Genomic DNA, 13,800 nt, shown 5'->3' on the forward strand with positions numbered 1-13,800 from the left:
TGGCCTAGCCATGGTACAGTTGTGAGCCAACCAAGGTTTGGGAAGGGTGCTATACACTCTTAACTCCGAAAGGTTTTTCTAAATGGAAGAGCATAAATTCACAAATGTTAAATATAAAGAGCCATGTGCCATCCATATACATTGATTAATACTTTAATCACTTCGGATGGGATTGAATGTTTAGAAATTAATTTAATATGAATGTTGTAGGTTGAATCTTTGTAGTAAAAGATTTTTTTTAATGCATATGTCTATTAAAACTATACTATATTATATTAATTAAAAGATATTATTTTTAAATAATACTATAAAAATAATAATTAATAAATATAAATATACTACAATTGTTTTTAATATTTTTTAAACTCATTCATGAACGCTATATAACTTAAAACATTCAATATTAAAACTAACATATATATATTTTTAAACTCATCCACTAACACTATATAAGTTAAAAAAAAAACAATATTGGGGCTTTCCATAATCGGAACTATATTTTTCTCTTGAAAGGTTTCCTATTATTCAAGTTGATATATATATCTATATCCTAATATTCATTTCATTAATGGACACTTTTTTTGTCTTCAAAATGATTATTAGATCTTTTGGAAATATGATTTTGGAATCCCTTTTTCATTCATTATTTTCTTAATTCAAATAAAAGAATTTTGTAACTTTTAAAGTCAACAAGATGCTTGAAATTGTATTTTTTCATTAGTTTTTTAAACTATTGTATTGTTTTGTAAACTAGAATATATATGGATATATTAAACAAATTAGAAAATATTTCATTAAGAGGACTAGACCATAGTCAAAAGTGCATTCATAGTAGAGAGGTATAGGAAATCATAATATTCTAAAGATTAAAGAGATGATACATTTATTAGAAAACAATTCAAATTGACCATTAAAAAGAACTTGGAATTAGAGTGCAAAAGAAATGAGAGCATAGAAAAAGACTAAGCAGAGATATTAGAGTCAGTGGTGGCAACCTGAATGGGGTCTTCATTATTGCCAGGGGTGCTTCAAAATTCTAAGATTCTGGTTAATATGGTCCAAGCACTAGACCACGTCTTTGATGTGATGATGTAGGTCCTCCAAAGAGTGTAGGATGTCTTCCCGATAATTGAAATGGTCCATTGTGATTCTACCATGGAGAAACTTCACGTTCCAATATAGGTTGATGGTATACATGTACTGGTTGAATTGACCTCGCATGTGTCCAACATCTGACACCCAATTAGCCAGTTCAACAAGAATCACTATGTCCAAAAGATGTTATTATTGGGACACTCCCTCACATTCCATACAAGATAGCTCTTCCTAGATGGGACCTAGGGTGAGATCTCGAAACTTGGAAATTAATTCTTCTAGTTGATGGTGGGCACATGCATGTCCCTGAGAATCTCTCTTTTGGTATTAAGTTACCCCTCAGTGAACATGTTCATGGTGAAAGGCTAGACAAGGATACAAAAGAAAATTTTCAGGGAAATGAGTGGACAAGTGACAAGCCTAGGGAGGAGTTTCATGTAAGGTGGGGAAGGGGCTCAGTAATAAGGAGTTAGATGAAGCCAAAAGTCAAAGGAAGATAATAAAGTTAACCTAGCATGAAAAAGAAATGCCAATGCAAGGGAGAGAATGGAGGAGAACACAAAGTTTGCCAAGGAGGCTAGCAAAAGGAAGTGGGAGCATATTGAAGATAGATCAGGAAAGGAGCACAAAGCCTCAAGAGTACATTGAGAAGTACTAGAAGAGTGGATAGAAAAAATGTAGGTTAGGAGAGTACCAGTAAAATATTTAAAACCATATAACATAAATCGAGAAAAGAGTTGAATGCAAACCAAACATAATCAAGATAACTCTCGTTGAAGAGCTTCAATGTCCATAGGAACTATTAACCGACATGCAAAAGGAACCTGTATCATGTGCCACAACTTGGGCATTAGTGTTGCTAGGGAATGGAAACAACAGAGCCATACTGACATAGGAGGTACCATTTGGAAAGCTTCTTTGAGTCTCCAATTGAGGAGGGGATACTAACTTTTGCTAAAGCAGTGGAGTAAGAATAACTTTGGAAAGAAAGGGCCTAACAAAGCCTCATAGAAGTGGACCATTCAATGCCCCCGTTTCATGTTGATGAGATTTGAAAGGAATGTTACAAAAATGTTGCAAACAATAGGAATGGATATCCTATCATACTTGGGCTTGTGATTAATGGTCAGGTGGCTAGCTTGCCAGAGATGACATCTCGAGAGAACAATTGTCATAAAGACCTTTTATGGGGGTGTGCTACGATGTTCCTCAACCACTTAGCCAAGTGTGGCAGTGGCACCTCCCCCCACCTCCCATTTTTCAATAAAGACACCTCATTCAAGACGTAATTCAAGTAAACTAATCTTGTAACTAATGCAGGAGCATTAGAACTTCCAAGTCATCAAGTGTTTTGGAGACAAAGCTCCAAACTAGATTTCAACATGAAAAAGGAATTCTAATTCCTTATTGTAAATAATTTTAGTTTCTTTATTTCTAAAATAACTATGGATAAAGATAAAATTTAGTAGAATATTTTTAACAAGAAAATTTGCCTTTTAAGGTATGAAACATTTAGGAAACAAAACTTCAGAGATTACAGGTAAAAAAATCTTGACATAATCCTTAGAGTACATAATCCTTAGAGTAGTTAGTAAGTTGACGAAAATCATAAAGATATTGAGGGCTATTAGAGTGCTTTGAGGATGCAGGAAAATCTGGTGTTTTGTGATACTATTTTTTGTAAGCCTAATCGAAAATAGAACAAATGGCCTATGAGGAATTGGGCCATATAGAGGAGGATAAATCAGAACAATATTTTTTCTTAGAACTATATGCATTTTATTAAATGAATGAATTTAAAATTCATGTTCATTATGTTACACAATAATTTGTCACTGCCTTCACCCCAGTCCTTCTACTGTTTCATGTGTCTAGTAAAACATGCTCATATTGAACAAATTCTCTTTTATGCTTCCAATTGACCCACTTTTCCTAAGTTTTATGCCTTGTCCTAAGAATACACTTAATATACGCAACATATATCTGTCATAAATAGTCCAGTCACACCCCCATCAAAGGAGTACATATGTTTCTCGCGACGGTTAGATTTCCTGCCCCGGCGTGGGGCTATTTGCTATCTTTAGCGATGGTTTGACTGAATACATTGCTTCCTTGCAATGTCAGTGCTATATCTTAGTTATCAACCAGTGACAATCGAAATTAAGTGAATTCGTTCCAACAATCGACCTTTTGGATGTCTCTGGACTTGGTTGTTGGGTCAGTTTGGGTCGTCCTTCCCCCTCTGGCATGGTAGTTTCGTCTTTTGTGCTGCTTTCCCTCAGGATAAGCTCCCTCGCCCTGATTTCATGGAGACTCCTTCTCCTATAAAAGCACTCACCATTGCTATCATCTGCTAGTTCTTTTGGTTGTGCAATGTTCATGCTACTTTTGAGTTTGATAGATAGTTGGTGTGAGTGTGACAAGTGTGGGATTGCTTTGTAGTTTGCAAGAAGGTGTGGAGTGCCCTTAACGTTTTCTAAAGCTTGTGAATGAGAGAGAGAGATATATATTGCTATTTGGGAGACCCATCTTTGAGAGTGAATGCTTGAAAAAACACACTGGTTGGACCCTCTGAGAAGGCTTGCAACATCAAGACTTGGTTGTAAGCTTTGCTCTTGATTTATCATTAATACAATCAATGATGATTTCCTATGTCTTGTATGCAATTCACTTGATAGCTCATGACTTATTGACTTTATGAGTAAATAGATCTTTATTTTTTCTCGGTTACGTGCTCTGTTGTTTTTTTGTGGTGTTTCAGGTTGATCACTTGTTAAGGGGAAGGAAACGGAAGCTGGAGCAGTGTAATTGAACTTCATCGACCACCGGTTCGAGGTAGGCCTCCAACAATGACTATTTAAGGGAATTAATTGTTGTTTTGTCATTGTTGTGACTAGACCCACTCTAGGGCTAGAGGGGTTGCCTCTGTCCATAGAGGGAACACTTTCTTGCATCACAAGTTGGCGACCATACTGGGGACTTCTTTGCATGTTTCTTCTCTTATTTGCTCTTGTTTTGGTTTTGATTTCTTGAATTTTGGGGATAAACTGTTAGTCTTTTGGGTTACATGGATCGATCTGGGAAATCCCTCTATTGTCTGTAGGATTGACTGGTTTTTGTTTGGGAGTTTCTTGCTCATTTGTAAAACGTTTTTAAGATTGTCACTAAAAACAGTTTAACAGTCGCGTCGATGTCACTCTGTCTCTTTTGCAAAGTCCTGTGCATCGCTGAATCCCGTCGTACAGTCGCGATGACTCCTAAAATCGGCCCATTGAAGAAGAGATGTGTACGATAACGACAACATTGCTCTGTTGCTACAACTAGTGGCCAATCGTCCCTAGTTGCTGGTGTTATGCCCGCGACAATTCTTGTAGAATTGTTTTTCTTCAATTCTACCTCTTAAATCCACCATTCATGTTGCCTTGCTTTCTTTCTCTTGCTTAGTAGCTTGTTTTTGATTGCTTATGGTTAAGGTACTCTTTCTTGGGCTTTATTAAATGAATCTAGCATTTTTTGCTATGTGACCTAGTTTGTTCTTTCAAGTTCTTGAATTGCTTGGCTTGGTTGCTTGTTTGCCCAAGGTTCATTTGGAGCCTTCTTGTCGATTTGTTTGAGCCTTCTCCATTGCTTGTTTCTGGTTGATTTTTAGTGACAATTATTGAACTAATCTTTTGTATTGATTAAATTTCTTTTCACTACCAAACATAGATCACAATTTTTTGGATCGACCAATTTTTTCACACTTTCTTGATTGTTTCTTTTAAGTTCAAAACAATCAAAATCAAAAGACTGCATTCATTTAATATACGAAAGTGAAAGTGTATTTGCATTTCAAGTTTTCATATTGGAAAGCAAATGATAAAATCTACCATCAGAAGTATTCGTGCACTATAGGGTTGATGTGTCTTTTCATTATGTCTCTTAGCTTATGTTCATTTTCTTGGTTTAGGAATGATCTCTCTACCCTCTTGTAGGTAGGTGTTCATTGAAGTAGAAGATGTGTCACTCATTCTAGTTGCATCCTAGGTTTTGGTGTATACATACGGTAAGGCCTTAAAACTGAAACATAATTCAAGATCAACTCTAAAATGAATTGAATGAACTTAACAAAGCATTGGAACATAACACACACTATTTAAAGGTCTAGGCTAGAGACGTCCTCCGACGTCATTAAACCTAGTCACTATTGTTTTCACTCAAGGTTGGGTGATTCCTCCTTCTGTGACTCAATAGTGGTCTAGTATCGAATCGTGCTCCTAGGATCGTCGAGTATATGTCAAGAGACCCCACTAGGTTATCATCCTATATCCATAGGAAGTCGTGTCTACTGCCTTGCAAACCATAACACACCAAACACAACATTCAGGAAGATTGACTTCCGTACGGAAAGTCCATGGTTTTCATATGATTGCCAAGGTTTATATGCAATTTTACGGGATGTTTGGTAAACCTTTTGCCTAGTTTCTCCAGAGCAGTCACTTTCGTTCCTTTTCAGATTGCTTAAAAGAAAAGGTCCATCTAAACACTTGTCCTTTTAGCCTCGTTAAATATTCGAAGGCAACTAGAGTCATCTTTTTGTCCTTTTCACGACTCTTTAAAGATGAAAAGGTCAAGTTTTGTTCCTGTGTCTTAAAATTTATTTGGCCACATTCACACTTACCCTATTAGATCTTGTTGCATTTTAGTTTGTGTAGGGTTATTTCTCCTTACTCGATTAGTTATCCCTAGGACTTTTCAGTTAAATCATCCTTGCGGAACACCGATCCCGTCTCCCATTCCAAGCGACCAAGGATCCCCATCTTCTGTCGCTCCTGAGGTACCGGTTGCTAGTGATACTCTTCTTGTTATTCCAAGTATCAAACTGATTAACTCTCGCACTCCGGAAGATGAGTCTTACGATATTCGTTGGAACCCCATTTGGGAGCCTTCCAAAGAAGATTTTCCCCTTACTCCTCCTGGTGTTTTGGTCCCAATGTCTTATTCTGAAATGGATGAGACAAACCCCGTCATGGGTGAAGAGTCCTCTATGGAAAGTGGTGAAATTCCTATATCTACAGAACGTTCACCCTTCTGTATCACCTCCCTTGGTATCACATTTCCTTTACGTTATAATGCTCTGGCTGATATCATAGGTTCTAGGTCTCCCCTTATAAGTTCCATGTGGTCTCGTACTATCAAACTGACTTCGGGATCTTTCACTCCCCCGATTCACAATGTCACATCTGTCCCGAAAAATTCCAACCATTTGTGTGGCTTCCTCAGCCCTCATTGTTAGTGTCGTCACTACATCTTCAGTTGTGACCACTGTTGTCGGACCTTCAGCAGGTCCTTCACACAGTGGCCCTTCGACATCCATATCTGGGGTTGTTGACCCTAACCTTAGTTCCCCACCTTCTTCTGGTTCCATTACAGCAGGGGGGGCATACGATTAATATCTTCAAATTCCACAGAATTTGGATCCTCAAAATCTGTATAATTATTATGATTCTCGAGGAGCCCATATTTACCACCCTAGACCCATAGCATCTCAACCTTTTGTTGAGGTTTTGGTTCCGTTGTTTATTGCTCGGGGTACCATAGCTTACCATGGTGGCCAAGCACAGTCTTCAAATTTTCAAGGATCACCCTATCAAACTCAACTACCTTACAGACAGTCGTACTATGGGCAACCTTATTCAGGGCAAACTGTCGACCCACAAGGACAACCCATTCAGGGACAACCTTCGAGCTTCAGTGGGTCTTCTTTCACATACTTTGGGCAACCTTCTGGTAACCCAGGACATCCTTACATTTAACAAGGCCAACCTGGTACCCAGCAAGGCCACCTTTCTAGACAAGTTTTCATAGCCTCAAATTCAACAAGGCCAACCAATTATCTAGCCTACTCAACCATCTGGTCAGTCTAGACAGCCTTCGATTCCGTGAGGTCAACACAATCCCCAGCAAGTCCAAACTTTTTGGAAAAAGGGAAAACCTCAACCTCAACCGGGCCAACCTTCTAGACAAATTGCTCAACCTCCATCTTCTCAAGGACATCCGTCTAGACCTTCTCAACCGTGCACCCAAATGCTCGTTGCTTCCAAAGCTCCACCCGGTTTTCAGCCCCAGTCTGGGCTCTAGACCCAAATCGGTCTCCAAATTCAGGTTGGATCCCAATCCCAACTTGCTTATCAAATGTAGTCTGGTCCCCAAGCTCAGGCTGGAGTCTAGTCGCCTTATGGCTTTCAGCAATCCCAAGGGAAAACCCAATTTGCCCCATACCAAAATTATCAACAGGTGCAGGATAATCCTTATCAGAATTTCCAGAAATCATATGTTGCTCCTGCAGCCCAAGTTGGTAATTAGTGGAATGCTGGGTCAAATCCAGGGTCAATCATCCAGATACAGTTATAACCCCTATGGAAAAAATCCCTATGGACAAAACCCTTATGGATCGAATCTGTTTAGACAAAATCAATGGGGGCAGCAAGCAACTAGGTGGAACTCTGGTGCTACTTCCTACCTGCGGCGTCAGATGTCCTTTAACCCTCAATTACCCTTTTTAGTAATATTGTGATTACCGAATGTGTCCAAACTAACAAATGATCCCATTCTTCATAATCCATATTGGCCATCGGTTCCAACTAAAATTCTCGGTGATTGTTCCAAGTTTGACGGTAAAGCTGGAGAAGATCCCCAAGCCCATGTCATGACTTATCGTCTATGGTGTTCGTCAAACTCATGGCTTGATGATTCAATCCGGCTCTACCTTTTCCAAAATAATCTCACTTGCTCTGCTACTAAATGGTATATTGAGCTACCTCACAGATCTTTTCAAGACTTTAACTCGTTGGCTATGGAATTTTTAACTCATTTTCAATTGCCGATTCGATATGAAATGGGCACACATCTCCTAACATCCTTAAAATAGAGCATGGCCACGCATATCTCCAATCATATCCATGAATGGAGGAGACATCATCGTTTGATTAAGTTTTGGATTCCCGGTCAGCTTCTGACTAACTAGTTCACAATGTCATTTGTCGGTCTTATAGCCCGGGACATTGCTATGGGGGCATGTGTAACTGAAGAGCAAGATATTGCACGTGTTTAGTACCTTGACTTGGTTTATTCGCAGTCTCGTACACTATACGATTATTTCCCTAATTCTCTGAGGCCCAGAACTTCCAAAGCCCCGTCAACACCATCCGTTGACGGTGTCATCACTTATATCAATACCTCCTCTAAGAAATGTTTCGCGAACCCTGGGAAGCAAAAGTTGAACGCTTCGAATGAAAACATTTTTCAAGTAGTATCCAATTCTGGTAACACTTCTAAGGTTAATGCCACTCAGTCCAACACGATGGACAAAGCATCGAAAGGAAGAAAGAAGGTAAAAGGAAAGAATAAGGCCGATCAATCGAAGCAAGATTCCCCTAACCCTCCACCAGAGGAAGGTGCCAAACGCAAACCTAAGTATCCTTGCCTTATTTGTGACTAGGATCACTATGCTAAAGACTACTCGAGGTGGTCTGAAGTTATTTGTTTGTTAAAAGGTGCCTCTGGGACTCCTGCCGTGCTCAAAGAGCCTTTTCCCTCGTAGCAAACTCAAATGGTGGCTGATCCATCTCAATCCTCTTCTCCCTTTGGTTCTCAGGTATTTATGGCTAGGATGATTCCCATCCACATTAGTACTCGGTCAAAAGAGTATCCATCGCCTGCCAGGAAGGAAACTGAGGTCCCCTCTAGTGCTCCTCCGTCTAATTCTGGTCCCCTCCATATTGAGCAACCTAGCACTAAAGCGATCATCCGACCTCCTCCTAAAGGGTTGCTCTAGAAGTCTTCTTACAACCCTATTGCTCATGTTGCTCAGCACTATAGCATCATTGAGGACTTAGCCCAGGCTCCATCAGCTATGTCTGCATTAGAAGTCCTCCAAAGCTACCCATCTTAGAGGAAGGTCTTGCTATCAGCCATCGGTGGCATTGACATAGACAACTCAGATTTGATCACTTTTGACCTTGACAGTCATATATCGAGACTGCCTCACCAAATTGCTTTCCTTTTTCAGGTCATCATCAATTCTAAAACTATTCACCACACTGTCATTGATGAAGGCGCTTCTACTTGCATCATGTTTTTTGCTTGTTGGAAGGCTATCGGCTCCCCAAATCTAAGCCAGTCTCCCATGACCTTGGAAGCCTTTGATGGGAGAGAGTCTCGTCCTCATGGTATACTCCAATGCTTTCCTATTACTTTGGAAGGGAAGACGGTCGAAGTGGAGGTTGAAGTTGTCAATGCCAATTTAACTTACAACCTCCTTTTAGGAAGAAGCTGGACATATGCCATGCGAGCCATGGCTTCATCTCTATTTCGTGTTATTCATTTTCCTCATCAGGGGAAGATCATCACGGTAGACCAGTTGTCCTTCTTTGCCTCTTCCTCCTCCAATGGCAATGTTCCTTTCGTGGAGCATACCTCCATTCCATGTGAGAGTGTGGGTGCTGGACTCTTTAAAGATCCTGCCCTTATGGGTGTTTTTTCACCCTCACCTCCCAACATCGCTCCCATTAATATGCTTTCTATTCACTCTGATCCTTGGGTTCTTCCTCCTATTGATCATATAGAATCCTGGGGCGATGAGATGATGTTGAGTCCTACCGAGCTCAACTACGTCGAATTTGTTTCCGTATCGGCTCCATCCCTTGAACCTGCTCCTTCGAGTAGAGCTCTTGACTCATATGTTCAATCCCCTTGGCTTGGAGATTGCGCTTCTTCAGACCCTTTAACGGAAATTTTTCCTTCTGATGAAGTGATTATTGAGACCATGTCTTTCGAGGAACCCCCTTGGTCTGATCATTACCATTTTTGCTTGTTTCTCCCTACCCATTGGGAAATGCTTACTTGTCTCGAGTGGTTTTCTCCTTGTCTCCCCTCCCAACCCCTTCAGACACCCATCCAAATTCATCAAGTCTCTTCTGAAGGGAATATGGGGAACATTATGCAAACTCAACCAATCAACATCTCTGTTAAACCAAGGATTGTCGAGCACATCCATGTTGGAGTAAGTTGTACTCCGGAGGAGATTCAACTTTATATTGATGTTTTTTGCGAATTTCATGATGTGTTCGCTTAGTCTTACGAAGATATGCCCAGCATTGATCCTAGGATCATGTTGCATGAAATACCTACATATCCGGGTGCCAAGCCTGTTCGACAACGTCTACACCCCGTGCACCCCCGAAAGGCTGCAGCTATTAAAGCGGAAGTTGAAAAAATTCTTAAGGCTAGCTTCATTTACCCTATCCCACTCATAGATTGGGTTTCTAATATTGTCCTTGTGACTAAAAAATAGGGCACTGTTAGGGTATGTGTTGATTATCGCGACATTAATCGTGCCTGTCCCAAAGATAACTACCCTACACCTTTCATTTACCAACTCATTGATGAGTGTACCAAGAGTGAGATATATTCATTTAGGGATGACTTTTATGGTTATAACTAGATTAATATCTCGCATGCGAATCAACACAAGACCGCGTTTATCTATCCGAGGGAAACTTTTGCTTATAAAAAGCTCCCCTTTAGTTTAAAAAATGTCGGCACCACCTTCTAGTGCACAATGTCTTATGCGTTTCATGATATTCAACACATTGTGTAGCCTTACTTGATGACCTTCTGGCTCATTGAGCGAAACGCCAAGACCATCCAACCCACCTTCGTGAAATTTTTCTCCGTTGTAGACACTATTGTATCCGTCTTAATATGCATAAGTGTGTCTTCTGCATGGAATCTAGCCGAGTTTCCGGGTTGATCGTCTCCCGGGAGGGTATCTGTCTGGATCCCCTTGAAGTCGAAGCCATCCTGAATCTCCCTCTCCCTACTTCTTTGCAGCAATTTTAGAGTCCGTAGGGTAAAGAAAATTTTCTACGATGATTTATTCCAAATTATGTCGAAGTGGCCAAAGGCTATACATGGTTATTAAAGTGGGACACCTCGTTTCCTTGGAATACCACGGCACAAGAGTCATTCGAGCACCTCAAGCCCCTCCTCGTTTCTACTCCGTTGTTACGTCCCCCTAATTATCACCATGACTACACTCTTTATTTAGCTGCTGTCGATACCACCATTGGCATGGTTCTAGTTCAAGATGATGATGATGTTACTGAGCATGTCATTTACTATATCAACCGCAATTTACTTGATACAGAAACTCGATATGCCTATGTCAAGAAGTTTGGCATTAGCTGTCTTTGTGCCATCCAACGTTTCTGCCACTATATATTATTGTCAAGGAAAATTTTAAGGATGGAAAATTTTCTGGAAGTTTAAAAACATTGGCGAATCTCACTAATCCCTAATATGCAAACTATAAATTTTTTAATGATATATTTGCAAAATTATTCAAATTTATAATGATTATATATATAGTCTCTATATAATGTTGGCGATTTTTAAGATAAAATAATTTTATATTCTAAAATTTGGGCGAATCATCTTTTATAAAAATTGGAAATTGGCGAATCATTTTTTGGAAAAATCATGGAAAATTAGCCCACTGGGCGAACATTAGCCCCTAAAATTTTCCATGATTATTGTGCACCATGATGGTGATTTCTGATTGCAACCCAATGATGTACATCTTATCACGTCAGTTACTAGGGGGCAAATACTCAAAGTGGATTGTCATCCTTCAATAGTTTGACTTGGAGTTCAATACCGCCAAGTCTAAGAAGTCCCTCATATTCACTAAGTTTCTTTACTCCCTACCATATGTTACCCCGCCCTCTCGGTTAGAGGACCATATTCCAGATAAATCTATGTTCTTGATTAGTACCCTCGATCCTTGGTAACGGGATATTATTGTCTATCTTCAGACATCCTCTTTTCATCCCAATTTGTCCAAGGATGCACGACGATGGATTCACCATCATTCTCAACCTTATCGCATTAATGGGGACACCCTGTACCGTCTCAGTGCCGACTCTATTCTCTATCGATGTTTAACATTCGAGGAAGCTGAACAAGTTCTAAATGACTACCATTCCGGCGCCTATGGTGGTCATATGTTCGGGTATGATACTGCTTAGAAGATCCTCTGTGCTGGTTATTTTTGGCCTTTTATTTTCAAGGATTGCATTCTTGTTTTCCGCTCTTGTCATGAGTGCCAAATCTATCAGCGGAAGATGTGTGTGCCTCCTACTCCTTTGCACCTTGTCGTTACTGTCAGCCCTTTTGCCAAATGGGGCATTCATTATATGACCTGTAACCCTCGCTCAGCTAGGGGGCATGGGTATATCATCATTTCCATTGATTATTTCATGAAATGGGCCGACGCGATTCCTACACTATCCAAGGACGGTCAGACAACGATGCAATTTTTATTCAATCATGTCATTTCATGATTCGGAGTCCCTCAAGCTATCATCACTGATCATGACAAACATTTCTGTAATCATATGATGACTGAGTTAACAACCTAGCTAGGCTTGTGGCATGATATCTCAACACTATACTATCCTCAGGCCAATGGCCAAGTGGAAGCTATCAATAAAGTTTTAGTCATGATGCTTCAACACACCATTGGCATGCACAAGTCCAACTGGCATTTGATGTTGTTCTCCACCTTATGGGCCTACCGAACTTCAGGGAAGGATGCCACCAGATTCAACTCATTCCAATTGGTTTACGATCTGGAGGCTACCCTTCCGATTGAGTGTGAGATCCCTTCTATTAAATTAGCCATCGAATTACTCCCCAACACTACTCCGGTAGAAGAACCTCTCCTCTACCTAGATCAGTTAGACTAGACTCGTCGACTAGCCTTCCTAGCCATTGAAGCGTAGAAGAAGAGAGTGAAAACTCACTTCAACCAAGCTATCAATCATCGTTCTTTCGTTGAGGGAGATTTATTCCTATTCTACAATCAAGCAAATGATAAGCTGAGGGCAGGAAAATTCAAGCCTATGTGGCATGGGCCTTACATTATGAAACGCGTTTTGCAAAAAGGGGCCTATGAGCTGATCGATTATGAAGGGAACCCTCTAGATAAGCCCCGAAATGGGCTTTCTCTGAAAAAATATTATGTATGAATCTCGTGCATTTGATTTGTACATACGTGTGTTTTCAATAGGTGTGTTGTATGTGTGTTTTCATGTCTGGCTTGGTGTGTAGGCATAATTGCCGCATATTGTGTCCTTTTTCTTCTTGTGCAGATGTCTGATACACCTTACGTTGGTTTCGCTGATGGTGCCTACCGCAGTACCTGGAACCTTTCTTCTATGGTGTGGATGATCTATGATCCTCACGGTGAGTTCATAGACCTTCAAGGTGTTTTCCTGGGTTGCACCACAAACAATGTCGTTGAATATAGTGCTTTCATTGAATTATTAATTGAGGCTATCAACCTTGATATTTGTACATTGGTTGTGAATCTAGATTCTCAGCTTGTTGTCCACCAGCTTAACGGGCGTTATTTCGTCAGAGAGCATCAGATTTTAAGGTTGTAGTTATGTGTTAAATTGTTGGAAAGAAATTTTGATTTTATTACATATCAACACATTCCAAGAAGATTAAACACATTAATTGATGCATTAGAAAATCATGTATTAGATAGACATTTACGCAACATGTAATCAAAACAGTATATAGTGTTAGAAAATTATATATTACGGAGCAATGGAACACATAAAATATTGCAGAAATATAACACAAAAAACACACAAA

The sequence above is a fragment of the Pinus tabuliformis genome, chromosome 7, assembly GCF_031772625.1.
Source record: "Pinus tabuliformis cultivar Carrire ecotype Pingquan chromosome 7, CPIR1, whole genome shotgun sequence".
Classification (NCBI taxonomy): Eukaryota; Viridiplantae; Streptophyta; class Pinopsida; order Pinales; family Pinaceae; genus Pinus; species Pinus tabuliformis.